Below are 15,168 nucleotides of genomic sequence, written 5' to 3' on the forward strand. Positions count from 1 at the left end.
CAACGAGTTAAGAGTTCTTCTCTTTTGCCAAACCTCTGCTGCTTTATATTTTTTAACTTATTTTGGACTGCTCATATATCTGAGAGATAAACTATTTTTGCAATTTTCTTTTATTTATTTATTATTTTTTATTGAACTTATTGGGGTGATATTGGTTAATAAAATTATATAGGTTTCAGGTGTACAAGTCCATAATCCATCATCTGTATATTGTATTTTGTGTTCACCACCCAAGTCTTCTCAGAAGTAAAATTTTAAAACATTACCTGTAGACCTGTATTTTTACTTTTTATCCACAAATTACTGCCTCACAACACTAGCAACATTAGAGGGCAAGGTTCTTTCTACTTCATTTCAAATCAAATGTTTCAATGTACTTGAAAGTCAATTTTCTTTCTCATACTCCCAGCAGATTTTTAACATCCAGAAAAATACGGCATCTTCAGAGTACTGACCAGTTATTTGAATCAATACTGCTTTCTGCCAGGATCTTTTACTACAAAATTCTAAGAATCCTCATGTTCAGTGTTCTAAAGGAGTCACTCTGATTTGTAAGTTGATGCTCATTTTTCTCCTAATATATTGAAATAAAGTGTTTTCAAGAACCAATTATGTAAGCAGAGCTTAATCGGTCTGTCATCATGCTTATTTACTTTTACTAATGCATGTTTGTCACAGACATGGTGATGCACAACCTCTAATTTACTTTGTGATCAAATCCCTGATGATCAGCAGTTCCTACTTTGGCACCGTATATTAATGGGTTCTTGCAGTTGACTCTAAAACATTTGGGTGTCAGCATTCTTTCTCACTGGAGATGGCAAGCAATTGAATGATAGTTACATTCACTCATAAAGGCTCCGGGAAGAGAGCAAGTCTGAAGTTTAGCCTTAAAAGAGTTTGATGGATACTCAGGAGAATTGGTGCCATATAAAATACAGTGGCAGCCATTTTTATTAGAGTACTAAGAAAAACATCCTTCTTCTTCTACACAGATTAGATTAGTTTTCTGGAATGTTTCAGTTACTTCATGATGCCCTAAGAATTTGGTTTCTTCTGTTTTTAAAAACAAGCCCTGGACTAAAGACTATGCCCAGAAGAGCTTAAAATTCCGGCTTTTTCATATTTCCATTTACTGTTATTATTTCTTAAATGTATGTATTTGGTATTTACTTTTCAATCTTCCGTCTCTCTAAATGAAGCCGGCTATTAAACTGGAACCTTTGCAGTTGATATAAATTAGAATGAGATCAAAGTCACCTTGTAGGACCACAGAATCATTAAAATTAAGGCATATTATGACATTTGCATGACATTTCTACTTCCAAGCTTGTTTTTGCTTCCCCTGCTGCCCAGAAGGCCTTGCCCTCTCCTCTGTTGTGATCCAAATCCAACCAGTCCTTCAAAGCTCAGGCCAAATCCTTTCTTGAGGAACCCAGTCCACGCTGATCTGGCCCATCTTTAAGCCCCTGTTGCCCTCTTGTCGGTGCCACACAATCTGGCACTTTCTACCTCCGAGTTTAGTATTTACAAGTCACTGGCTCTTAATTGTTTCATACAGATCATCAGTTTTTCCTTCTCTGAAAACTTGCTCCTGTGCCTTCTACCATGCCCGGTCCCTCACAGTATCTCGTGTGGTACCAGGACACTATGAGAAGTCAAGTGTCACAACTTGATGCCATAATTTGTGTGCATGTTTACAGGTTACAGGAGTTCTGTTATCCTTGCTGGCTGAAATGGAAAAATATTACTGGGACTACAAAAGAAAAATAAGAAAAAGGAGAACTTAGAATAAATGATCGCCTTTGAAAAGTCAAGGTATGCAGTACTAAAATTTCAAAGTGAGTTCGATTACCTTAGATTTTAATACAAAAAACCCTGGATTTAGATTTTCTAAATCTTGTGCAGAAAAATGTTCTTTGTTTCTTCTTGTTTGGTGTCATTAAAATGGAGGATGAGATTCTTCTTGTTGGAAATTATTTTAAGAGCCCTGTCTGTACGGGCAAGTCAAGAACAGGCCTGAAAAGCCACATGTCTCACTGAAAATCACTTCTATTCTTACAGCCTGACTCTAAAAACCGTGTGTGCCGCACACGTCTGCCAGGAGACCGCCGCTGCTGCCAGTCTGCTCCCCGCGCCTCAGTGAGAGGGAAACAGGGGAAGGTATGGAAAAGAATCCTTTTGTTGTCAAAAGAATAGAAGCCAGGCTTCAAAATCTAGGTGAGCCAAAATCATGCTTCTTGAATTTAGTCCAGGGAAGAATGGTGAAGAGAGACACAGAATGGGATAGAAAATAGCAACAGAAAACATAGTCATTGCTAACTTTTATTGCAAACTTACTGTGGTCTAGGAGCTATGCTAAGTACTTCCCATGAACTCATTCTCAGTGCTGGATGTTATCTTTTAAAAAAAGACTCCAGTAATTGCATTTTTGATCTACAGTATTACATGGGGTTATGAGCTACAAAACTAAATTCATTTTCATTTATTTATTATATTGGGTTGCCACCTTATTATTATCCCTCCTTAAAATACCACTGCATCCTGAATGAGATAAATTACTGTCCACTTTACTTCTTGTTCTAAATTCAGTGAATTTTCTGTGTCCAGTTAAACAGTTGCCAAATTCCATTTCAGCTGCCAAAATTCATTCTAGAGGTAACTGCATTTTAGTCTTAGAAAACTCCATTTGGTGGGCCTGGGAGACAGTAAATCAATAGATATTTAATCAAAAATTACTTTTCCTTTCTTAAAATGGAAGTCTAAAAGGCAAAGCATATTCAGATGAGAAGCTATGTATTTTCAAGAATAGAGTGGTATAATCTTAGTATAAGAATCATTTTAATTTTTTAGTATGATGTTCCTAATGAGTCCTGTGATTGATGTCTTACAGGATGTGCAAGTTTTAGTAAAAATCAAAAGCCCTTCTCTCAAGATTTATATTTTATGTCACTGGCAAAGTCCCAGGATGATAAAAATCTATATGAACAGAGGATTTCTAAGCTCTAGGAAATAGCCTGTTTAATTTAATAAATTTGTATCTGGTAAAATTCACTTCTGGAAAATTCAAAGATTTGAATATTTCTTAACTTTCCATATTAGCATGTGATGTACACTTAATGTAATTGATAAGTATCAAGTGTTAAAAAGAGCAATGAATATTAGTTAAAAAATAAAATATCTTCCTCACTACTAATGTTCCCTTAGGAGAGTTTTTTCCTCTTTTTCGAGAGTAAACTAATGAAAAGTGTCATCTATATAACTACACTGCATTGACCATCTCTTCCGTGCAGTCTCGGTATCACTAGCGATACTGAAAACGGTATAGCAAATGGCACTGACATTCCATCCTAATCACTATAACAAAAAGTATGACATGTGTAGGCAGAAAAACAATGTCCTAATTACAGCAGCATCTCAAAAGTCAATGAAGGAAAAGAAGCTGCAGAGCCCTTCACATCAATTTGAAAAGTAAGTATTCCAGACTGTTCCTAGCATTCAGAGTTTGATGATCAGATATTAACTCCTGAAAGTGCAACTGTTCTGTTCACCACCCCAATTCTTCCCAAAGGCCACAGGTAAGTAGGTGTCTGATGCACATTCTTGGAAGCCTTTTCTTTCTCTAAGCCTAAAAAGAAATACTAATTTATTGTGGAGTACGCTATTGGTGCTGACTCCATCCAGTTTCAATGTTATGTTTCTTCTGCTTGTTCTGAGGACGGCTCAGAGGAATTTTTGTAAAAACGGCAGCATTAATACCAGCAAACGTGGCATAATGAGTATGCAAACTAAAATACTGCATATGTGTGTAATATGAATTACCAATTTATGATAGATATAAAAAAGTCGCTCTTTGCAAACCTGTACCTTTTATGTGTATACAATAAGAGGTATTTTAAAATAATAAGACAATTTACCTATTAACCTCTGAAGATAACACTAACTACTTTAGGAAGAACATATCATAATCTACTCAACATTATTTTACTAAGTGGAAGGATGTGTGTAAGCTGACTTTTGTCAGTTGACCAAAACAGATGACTAATACAATAAACACACATATAACTGAATCTTTAAAGGAAACACAAGACTGCATGGGCAAAGTCAGTGCCAATTTTCATGCATAGTGATTTCTATGTACTCTTGTCCTACTAATATTTAAAAACTTGCACAAGGGTCACATTTGCATGTTTATGATGTCTTATGAATATAAACATATAAATTGATTTAACTTGGTATCAATTTTATAACTGCTAGAAATTTTGCCTTTCCAGACAGCTGCTCATTTTCAGAGAAACATCGTAGTCATTTTAAGCTACTGAACATGATAATAGCAAAAATGAGACTGATCATTAACTCTAGTAACTGCCTGTGCCTTCATCTGAGGCTTCTAGTTAACCAAATCAATTAATGGCTGCTAACTCTTTAAAAGAATTATTACTTAATTTAATCTGTGCAATCATGTGGACAAAACCAAGATCCAACTATTGGCTTTATGTAGATAACTTCTAAATCTATATTGCTGACCTTGACCCATCTCTTGAGTTCCAGACTCATATTTGCAAATGCTTCTTCATCATAACTTCGCTTTTCCTCCTGCAGTTTTTTTTCTTTCCTATTAAAAGTATCAGCTTTCTGCTGATCTTCCAGTTTCAAAGTCTCAGGTTGGCTCTGGGTCCCCCTGTCTCTTGTCCCCAAATTTAAGAAGTTATCAAGTCCTATCTACTTGTCTTATATATCCTTTAATAGCAATTCTACCCACTTCTCCCTAACAATCCTCTCTAACAATCGTCTTCAGCCTCTCACTACTGCTTATTGAAAGTAGCTTAGTAGTCTTCGCTGGCCCTTTGCTTGTCTTTAAACAAGGGGTCCAGAGACCGCATATATTCTGTATACAGATCTTTTTCTGGACATGTTTTCAAACATTTTCCCAGTGTGGCTTGTCTTTTTGTTTCTCAATAGTATCTTTGGAAGAAAAAGTATTTCTCATTTTGATAAAGTCTAATTTCTTGAATTTTCCTTTTATACTTTATAGTCTTACTGTGTCCTAAAAAGTTGTTCTGTTTAATCCACTATGACTAAAATTTCTCCCATTTGCTTCAAGAAGTTTTCCAGTTTTAGCTTCCATATTTAGATCTACAAACCGTTCTTAACTTCTCATACAGTAAAAGGTATAGGTTCTTTTTTTTTGTCTTTTGCAACTAGATATACCTGTGAATATCTAGTTGCTCCATGTTGAAAGCTTAGAAGAAGGGACATGGCAAGGTCTGATTTTTAATTTTTAGATGGTCACTGTTATTTCCATGACAAAGTGAGACTTCTCTGCAAAGAAAACAAAGTTTTCAGCACCTGGTTACTGGCTGCACTTACTTCTTTCCACTGCTTTTTAAAATCCATTTCCATCTGTTTCTCCCTGCTTCTATATACTCGTATTTCCACTGTTTCCAGCCCACCATTTCTTTTTTACCTTGATTATTCCTCCCAATATAAAGGAAGGAATAATCAGCCAAGGAGTCAATGATGAGGAAGAATGTAAAGATGGAAGAAAAAAAGCTATTAATTGATGGAAGAAGGCCTTGGAAGAAACAGTTGGGGTGGATTCAGAACAAAAGTGACAGGTGAGCTCAGGATAAGGAATGATAGGTGCACCTTTTCTCATACCCGTCTCCCTTATTCTGTTCTTACTCCTGATATTCCTCCTGGACCATAAAGCATTATCCTCTCAGCAGTGAGACAGCAACCTAGGGCCTCGCCCTAGCCCTGTGTTGCCATTTGGTAGCATTCTCTGAAGTGAGTTAATTACTCCAATAAGTATTTGCATATAGAAATAAAATTTTAAGGGAAATGATATGTCAGCTCTTGAGAAATCAATACAATGCAAAGCAATAAATGGACTCTTCCAAATCCTGCCCCCTCCCCTTGCAGGCACTGTTGCAGTCATTTCAAATGACATGTAACCTCCTTAACAACAAAGGTCAGATGTGTATTCCTACCAGGCAGTACGCACTTTGGCTTCTATGACTGCAACGCATTGTGTACATTTTAATTCACTAAGGACAATTCACAAACAGTTCTACCTCCACTCTATTAATACTCAAGTAACAACTAAGAAGTTTCCTGTCTCTTCCTCTCTGAAAGCAGTGCTGAGACAGTTTCTCATCTGCCCCCTCCGCCACAGCCATATGCTCTGAGATGCAAGCTAGAGGGGCAGATGTATAATCTGGGAAATGGTCCAAATTTGCGACCTCTTTGGAGCCAAGGGTATTGTGTGCACAATGCCAGCCCTGGCTGCCATGTCCAGAAATTCTAATTCACAGAAACAAAAGATGAAAAGGCACAGAGAAGAAAAGAAAAATAAAAGTTCACTAATTTCTTCAGCCACAACTACAACTAACACCTCCTCCACTTCACTACAGCTGACCCAGCTGCTATTTGTGGTCCAGAGAAAGAACAGGGCGCCTTAACTCCCAGACTCCAAGAGCAGCCACAGCGCTTCAGAAACCGGACCGGGAGCTGACACTTCATCGAAACGCTCGTCATCCCCTTGGCCAATCTCATCTCATACTCTAGGGTAACACAAGTCTTACATGGCTGATAAATTACAATAAGATTCTACAAAGTACTGGAATTTCTGGTCTTCGGAAAGATGAACAGCTGAAGAGTATGTGGTATAAAAAGAACATATGGGGGGACAGCTTTCGTCGCAATGAACTGGACTGGTTTTCATTTGTTTTAGTACCCACAGGACCTACCAAGCAGCCTTCTCAGGCACTACACTTCGGGTGTGGTCACGGCTAGGAATTCGGTCTAAAGGGCTTCCCAGGGGTTCAGAAAGAATTCTAATAAGTATCTGATCCAAGGCCCACATAAGCTGCGACAACAAATAGCCAGATACGCCTCTTCTTTCCCACTTTACGACCGGGCACATTATAATCTGATAAAAGCTCCTTTGTGAGCCCTATTTTATTTCTTCCTATAACAATGAATCATTATAAGATTCTCTAGACAGAGTAATAAGCCATAGCTTGTAACTACAAATATAACCAGAACTTTTTATTATGTGGTTTCTTATTAAAGGGAATTTTCCATTTCAGACTTTCTCAGCATATTATGGACGTCATCCTCCACTTTGTTCCCATGTCATGTGGTTTTCCATATTTTTCAAAGGAATATTTTAAATTGGTTTGTCTTATCAAAAGTAATCCAGATCCACTGAGATAAAACCTAGCTTAACGTGTGTTTTGACCTGCATTAGACCAAAATGGTTTATTTGAACTCAGCCATTTACAAAGGATAACCATTCATTCATTCATTCGTTCTTTTGTTCATTAATTCAGCCAACAATTACTTGACTCTAGACTTCTGTTTCCAGTAATATATCAATTCTCAAAGTCCTGATGATAAAAACAGAAATAGTTCTTGGATAAATTAATGCAAATACACATTTAAATGCTTAGTTTATACAAAATTCAGGGAAATTCTTAAGCAAACCCTTTGACAAATAAAAAAATAAACAAAAAAATCAAGTGTGAATCATGCTAAGCAACCAAACTTGAAGGCTGAGCTGCCCTTCAGGTAAATGCTGATACTAGGAATCTGGAGCTTGGGGAAGTGGTGTGATAATGATATCTTAGAGGATCTGGGAGACAAATTTAAAAGTACATGAGAGTTTAAAGCAGGGACCCTCAAAAGGACCGGCAACCTCAGTAGAAGGGTGGACTCAACAGCTTCATCCCCTGAATAGAGGACCCCTCAGAAAATGGGTCCAAGACCATCTCTCTTTGTTGTGGCTCTAGACAGGGAAAATAATAATAGTATATACATATATTTAAAAGTATTAACTTTTGAGAATTTTCAACCATAGGACTACCCTCTTAGAAGTATTAAATCAAATATTATTTTACCTCAGTTAAGCAGTCAGCCAAGATATTATATAAAAGCAAGATCCAAAGAACAATATAAACAAACAAAACAAAACCAGACTCATAGACACAGAGAACAGACTATGGCTGCCAGAGGAGAGTGGGTTTAGGCGAGTGGTTGAAAAAGGTGAAGGGATTAAGAAGTACAAATTGGTATGTACGAAATAGTCACGGGGATGTAAAGGACAGCATCGGGAATACAGTCAATGATACTGTAATAACTCTGTATGATGCCAGCGGGGCACTGGAAATAGTGGGGGGAACACTGTACAGTGTGATTGGCCATTATGCTACACATCTGAAACTAATACAAAATAATGTTGAGGGTAAACTGTAACTGAAAAACAGAGTGTAAAGTTCTTTAAAAAATTACGATAAATGGAAAACCAGTAGTTTACTAGTACAGATGCATTAATACACTAATACAGATAAATACTTTCTAAGAATAAAAAGTGTTTGTCCATGTACATCACTTAAAACGGTTCATGGACACTTGGCCACTAAACTAACAGCAACAGTGTGTTCTCTGAGGTGTGTCAGCACAGCCAGTGAAAGTCTCCGGCACCAGTGTGGCACCGATGCTTCCAAATACCTCTGTCCTCTCCCCGAGGCACCTCACGATATTTCACAAAACTGGCTGAATTCTACCTTTCTCCCTTTTTGCAGTTGAAGTTTGCTTTGTTTCAAAAAGGCATGCACGTTTTAACCTTGTTTAATGAAAACATTTTTGTTCAAAAGGTAACTTTGAACAACTTCGTTTTGTTTTGATAGGGTAGAATTTGTAAGTTGATTGTGTGGGTGTGTGGTTTCTAGTAATCAATAGAGTGGGAATGAATTCACATTTTAGCAAGAAGTAATCTAGGTTGCTTTAAGCTTTCTCTTTAACTTTTACATATTCATCATTAGTCCTATTATAATTTGGCTTTTCTTGGACACAGTTGGGCATCATGAAACTCTAAAACAAAACATTTTTATACATAGCCTGATGTGGGTGCCTTACCAAATAAATTACGAAGACTAAATTCCTGATTTCTAGGATAGAAAAAAAATGACAGGGGCATTTCAATTTTCCTAAATATGTTTTTCATTGGCACTTTTTCCAACGGCCCATAAATAAGGTGGCTCGTGCTTACTCCCTTCTCCACTCCTTTCCCCTGAAATACTTTCGGGCCACAGATCGGTTTCCAGTATGACTCAGGGTGTTCGGCTTCTCACCTCCTTCGTTTGCCTGTGGTTCTTCTGTACACACTCTGCACCTGTCCCCATGCCAGATACTCCCGTTTGTGCACCATTTCTATGATTAGATTCAGCAAGTGAAGCTTTATAATGTTCAAAATGTTTTCATTTATAAAAATCCATATGCTTTTCAATACCCAATAGGCACATAATTATAGTCTCACTGTAAAAGTTCAAATACCAGAAATAATGCAAAAGTCCTCCTTGAACTCCAGATTTAATATTCTTCTCTCAGTAAAGGTAACCACTGTTACCTTTTCCATGTACCTGCATTTATATACAAGCACATGGTATTTTCACTGTTTGCATTCCTATTGCTGCACCTAAGCTGTAAGCACATTGGGGGAAGAATCCATATTCTGTGCAACTTTGTATTTGCAGCACCTGGTGTAGTGTCTGACACATGGTAGGTGTTCAATAAACACCGGTTTAATAAAAGTTGTTGGTTCCTCCCCTTTTCTGCAGTAGGTAACAGAGTTCTCCTGCCTACATGGGGAAAAGGTGAGCCTTGGGATTATTAATGGTGAAGGGAACCAGGACCACCAATCAAAGGAAATTAAAAAAAAAACAGCCTGAGAGGATATTGTGGGCTGACTGGCTCTGAAGCACAGGTGTGACTTTGGGCAAGAAAAGGTGAGAGAAGTTAAAAAGTATAAAAAGGAAGCCTAGAGATACCTTAAGTTAAAGAAGGCTACAAACCACAAAAGACCCCAGCCCGAGGAGCAGGACAGTTTTTAGGGAGGTAGGGCTTCAGGAGCTTAGCTAGGGCTCTGAGAACAGGAGACCAGCATGTGGTCAGGTAGCAGCAGGTGAACAGCTCTGTGAGAAGGTCCTCTGGGATGTGGCTGATGGAGTGGGTGGAGGGGATGGTAGCAAGAGGGAGGGCTGGAAGGGCAGGTCCAGAGATTAAGGGCATGGTGTGACTTAGAGATACTGACATTTATCCCTGTGGCTGCAGCCTGTACATGGCAACACATGAATGTTTCTTAAGTAGAAAACACTGTTCTAGAAATATTCATATCTTTTAATCTCCTTTCTACACTCCACCCCCAGAACAGTATTCATTCATGAAACTTATGTTTTCATACTCACACATACACATGCCATCTAATATAAAGTAATGCTGAAATTATCAAAGCCAATATAGTCTAAAATATTTCTCACCTTTAGTTGGCAGTATTATACCTTTATCAGGTATTAAAAAACAAAATTCAGGTCTGCACACGTATTATTCAACGTAGATTGGGTATCTATTATGTAAGAGCTCATATTTGGATTTCCCAGGTTGGATTTTAAACTGGTCCTTCTCCGTGTTGGCTAATTTGTAGCTGAGAAAACTTCTGAACTAAAACCATGGTTGGAATAGCTAAATTGCCATTCAGTTAACACTGGCAACTAGGTTTTCCATAGAAGTTCGACATCCAAGGTCTTGCAAACAGATAGCTTACAACATCTCTGGTCACTGGAATCAGAGTGTCTCTGTTTTTCACTCCATAACAAATTTACACACACAGTATCTTCCTTAGAGGAGTGATTTTTAATTCTAGGTCTCAATATAAACCTTCTAAAATAATTAGGTAGGAATTAAAAAGCCTTTTAGCTCCTCCCAAGTCTACTCTTGAAAAGGGCTGCCATTACATAGAGCTAGTAGGTTAGCATCCAGTGATTTTATTGAGATACTCCCATTGCAAAAAGTTTACTGAAGCTATTCTAAAGCTAAAAAGAAAGGAAAGAGGACAGAATGGATGCTCACACTGTAAGTTAAAATTTGTAGTTACTGTGTTTTTGTGAATGTGATTTGTTTTCACCCATGGTATGTCTGAGTTCATACAATAATACTCTGACTGTTGATGGCATCTGTGAGTCATATTTAAGTCACTCCCTACTGGTGTTCCTCTCCAATTGCAGAGCTAATTCACTGTTGGGTAGAGATGGCTCAGCATACAGTGAAGTTTGATGTCAAGCATTCACTTTGTATCATCAACAATTGTGTCACCCTTTAATAACGTTTTTCCCTGCAGATGTTCACTCTGGCATTTAGAAACACTATTAGGACTGTCAGTTACAAACCACTGTTTTCCAAACATAAAGGACACATATTCCCCATGGATGGTGAAGTTTGAAAGTCAGCCACATTGGAAGAATTTGACATACATAGAAACAGTCTCTTCCCTTTAAAAAATTATTTTTATTTCTTCAAATAATCCAAAAAGTGTTAGAAACCATAAATTTTCTAATCACTGCACACTTAAGCACAGTGAATTTTATCCTCAAAGATAAACTGTTGAGTTCTGAATAATGAGAGAGATAGGATAACAAATTATTTTTGAGAATTTTATAATGTAAATATCAATATATAAGGGCAGGGGGAAAAATATGTACCAAAATACACTGCATCAACAAATGTTCACTGGAACTCATAATAAAACAGTTTGTCCTATGCATTTATATTTAGAAAAAAATAAACGGAGTGAAACTATAAAAGTAAAAAGTATAATTAATAGTAACTATAAATAAATACAGACTATTACAAAGTCTTTAGTATAAACTTTGAACAAAATATGGACTTTTTGTGTGCAGGACCTGATTCAATTTTGGAGGGTTTTAATGCAAGAGTCTCAAAGGCAAATGACAAGGGCTGTGCCAAATCACTCCATCTTTTCGGTATACATGCTGGGCTTGGGGAAATTCTGAGGCTTTAATGATAGTTTTGGTGATTAAAAACCAGGCAAAACTTGTAGAATTCACAAAGCAAGAGATTGTTGAAATAGATCTGAGCCTAAGTCCTGTCACTGACCAGCTGGGCCCTTGATAGGGGGACAGCTTCCCCTCTCTAGGCCTCGATCTTTCAAATAAGTAAGCTGATTACAGTAGAGATATATAATGCTCCATTTAGGCCAAATGTTACTGCTGGTATTTAGCTAATTATTGATAAAGGGGAACAAAAGGGATGAGACATTGAGTTTAATAAACTGGGTGGCGGAAGCCTGTTCGCTTCTCTAGAAAGCTACAACTTCACACCCCAGGAGACTACAGCAGGGCACGGCCAAGGGGGGTAACACTCCTCCCTCCATCCCCTCTGGTACTGGATTGTTGCCGGTGGAGGGGAAGGGGCAAAGTGGGAAGACCTTGACCGAAGAGGCTTGTCAGTCTAACCAGGGGGTGGGCCTATCAAAACCCCAAGAAAGCTTGGGACACTGATTAGTTCTTTTGAAAAAGCACATGGTTTGTCCCAAGCCCAAGCTAACGTCATCCCAGGGGAATAAAGAAATGCACTCTCTCTCACTTGTAACCCTCACTCACCCCATTTGTTCATGCACTCTCTCTCCCTGCAGCTTGGGACTATGTGGGTCTAGCAGCTACTGGGGCCCACGTTATATGCTACAGGCTCCATGAGGACTAAGCTTTAATATGAAGCAGAAACTCATGACACTGGTTTTTGCTTTGGTCTTGCTGAGAACAAGGTTAGATTTTTTTCCATGGTGGGAAGAACAGAGCTAGGAAAATGGAAATCCAGGTGCAGCTTTTATCTACCCAGATAAACCATGTCACACCCCAATCTCCCACGTGTGGGTCCTTGAATGCTTCCACTGTGATCCCGTGGAAGAGCCTAATTTCCACTGACAATGTTTGGCAGGTCAGCCAGGAGGAGGGAGAAGACATGGACATGGATCCTGGTGAAGAGCAGCCTGGGCCATGCCTTTTCCCCGTTCTTCCCTCACTTCCTCCCCCACAGACACACATCTCCTAAACCACAGGGGATCCTGAGACTTGCAACCAGAAGAGTAGTGGGCAGCAGTAGTCCCAGGCTAACCCCGCCGAATCTGTCCCCAAAGCCCCCTTTTCTCTGACTTCCCAGTGAGCTAAGGCAGCCAAGCCTAGGCATTCCTGTTGCTTCTTTTATACTAAGCCCTTCCTTATTTCACTGTTCCCAGTTTTAACAAACATACCCTCAGAATCCCCTGGATTTGTGTTATGAAATCCTTCTCACGTGAAGTCAGGAACCCACACACCACCATCTAGCTCTAGGCTGATGTACTCAGGGCCCAGTACCCTGTCTGCTAACACTAACATTCTATCATTTCAACACAAATAGAGTATTGGAAATGTAACTGTAATTGATAACAAGATTTTAGTTGGGGGCAAAACGGTAGTTTATCTGTAACTCAACATTTGAATGTAGTGTGCATGTATGTGTCTAGGTATAGAAATATTATTTTTTTAACTTTCCCGTCCAATTTTGCTTCAATGATTTAAACATAACTCAACATGATAGTTACCTATCATCTATAGTATTTATTATTTTCTTGGTCAACTCCATTATGTGCAGATTTCAACATCATTGAGAAAATTGAGACAATTATTACTCTCAACTTCTCACCTCCTCCACCTCCAATTTATCTACATACTCAGGCAGCCCCACCATTTTCCCTACAATTTGACCCACCTTCTTTAAGGCCAACTGCTAGAAAACTACACTCTTCATCCTATCCTTTAACAATTTTCTCTTTCTTATTTCTTCATTCTCTCAGAAGTGCCTCTTTCCTCTTAGTCTTGAAACATGGTTCTGTGTTCCTCATTGACACCATAAAGTAGAACAATAAAACAATTTCTCAGATACATCTGTCTGGAAAGACTATCTGTTTTTTTCCCCCCATTCCTCCTCAAGCCACTTGTTTAGTTCCTGTTCTCCTGTCCACTGAAATTAACTCTAGGTGAAGCGATTACTAATGATGATCTCTCAATTTCCAGACCTAGTGAAAATTAGGCATCTTCTCAAACCTTCTGTAACTCTGGGACCGTTTCTTCCAGAAACTCTTCATCTCCCCATCCTTTAGAGACAGGAGCTCTCTACAAGAAGTAATCCTTTCAGGTTACCATTGAGTCTACACTGGCCCAAGCCTTCACCATTCACTGAAGAGTAAGTATTAATTCTCTGGCAACTGCATAGCAATATAAGCAAACCAAGCCAGTCACTCCCGCCACCCTCAGTCTTTCCCGAGATGGGAGGCCCCTGGTCATCCTTCCTGCGGTGGCAACTTCCACCACTCTGTCCATCTTCCTGTGTGACTCACGGTCCCACTTTCCCTCCATCCCAGACTTCCACCTTGACTTCTTGAGTACCCGCTGTCCTTCCATGGTTGCCAAAATACTGCTCAGTTTCAACCTGTTTTCTGAAAACTCTCTGACTTAATTGAAATCTAACTATCCACTAAGACGTCTGCTTCTCCTGCAGTCCTCTCAGCTGAAGCTGTTCCTTCTCACCTATACCATGCATGTCTGGGCTTGGAGGGGCTCTGGCACGTAGCTTATGCATTTCCTCTTAATCTACCCTAATTTCACCTTATCACCCTTGTTTTCAATGGTACTTCACTCAGGAAACCTTTCGTCCAAGGGAATGAGAGACACGTGCAGAAAACCTGGACCTAAACTGTAGGTTGGAGCCAAGCTGGAGCACACACTTCTGAGATCAGCCAACCCCAGTGTCCATGAAGATACATGATCAAAAAATAAACGTTTACTGTTTCATTGGGCAGCACAGTTGCAGCAGTGGTTCAGTGATACAATGAGATTCTAACTGGATCCTCTTGCTCACCCACTAAGTTTAATTTAAAAAAAAACCCCACAACAACTCAGGGCTTTATTTCCTAAATATTGAATATTTCTTATTTTTCTTTCCATTCCCATTGCTATCCATTAAATTCATGCCTACATGATCTTTTACCTGGCCTATTGCAATGGTCTTAACTATTTTCCTTGCTTTTTGTTTGTTTGTTTGTTTTCTGTTCAGTTGGGAGGAGTTCCCTAAGATCTAATATCTCCCTACTCACTCCTTCCTAGTCTGCTTTCCTGACACAATCAGTTGCTTCTAGTTTCTTGAACATACCATGCTGTTCTGTGCTTTTGTAACTTTCCATATGCCTGAAATGTGAAGCTCACTGACCTTTTCTATTGCTCAAACTTTTATTTACCTTTCAGATCTTGCTGTGGAAGCACTGCCTTTCCGAAA

The 15,168-nt window shown here is 38.7% G+C and overlaps 1 protein-coding gene and 1 long non-coding RNA gene across 2 annotated transcripts in view; one reads left to right on the forward strand and one right to left on the reverse strand.

Annotated features, from left to right (window-relative positions):
• PARD3B (par-3 family cell polarity regulator beta) overlaps nucleotides 1-15,168 on the reverse strand; it is a 976,716-nt gene that overhangs the window by 319,630 nt on the left and 641,918 nt on the right. The window lies entirely within an intron of this gene.
• On the forward strand, nucleotides 1,796-15,161 carry LOC118985202 (uncharacterized). The gene is made up of 3 exons (XR_005066071.1): nucleotides 1,796-1,818; nucleotides 2,065-2,220; nucleotides 15,138-15,161. It is a non-coding gene; the product is annotated as an uncharacterized LOC118985202 (long non-coding RNA).

This window comes from Sturnira hondurensis, unplaced genomic scaffold (assembly GCF_014824575.4).
Source record: "Sturnira hondurensis isolate 20B ecotype Veracruz unplaced genomic scaffold, ASM1482457v3 Scaffold0004136, whole genome shotgun sequence".
In the NCBI taxonomy this organism is placed as follows: domain Eukaryota; kingdom Metazoa; phylum Chordata; class Mammalia; order Chiroptera; family Phyllostomidae; genus Sturnira; species Sturnira hondurensis.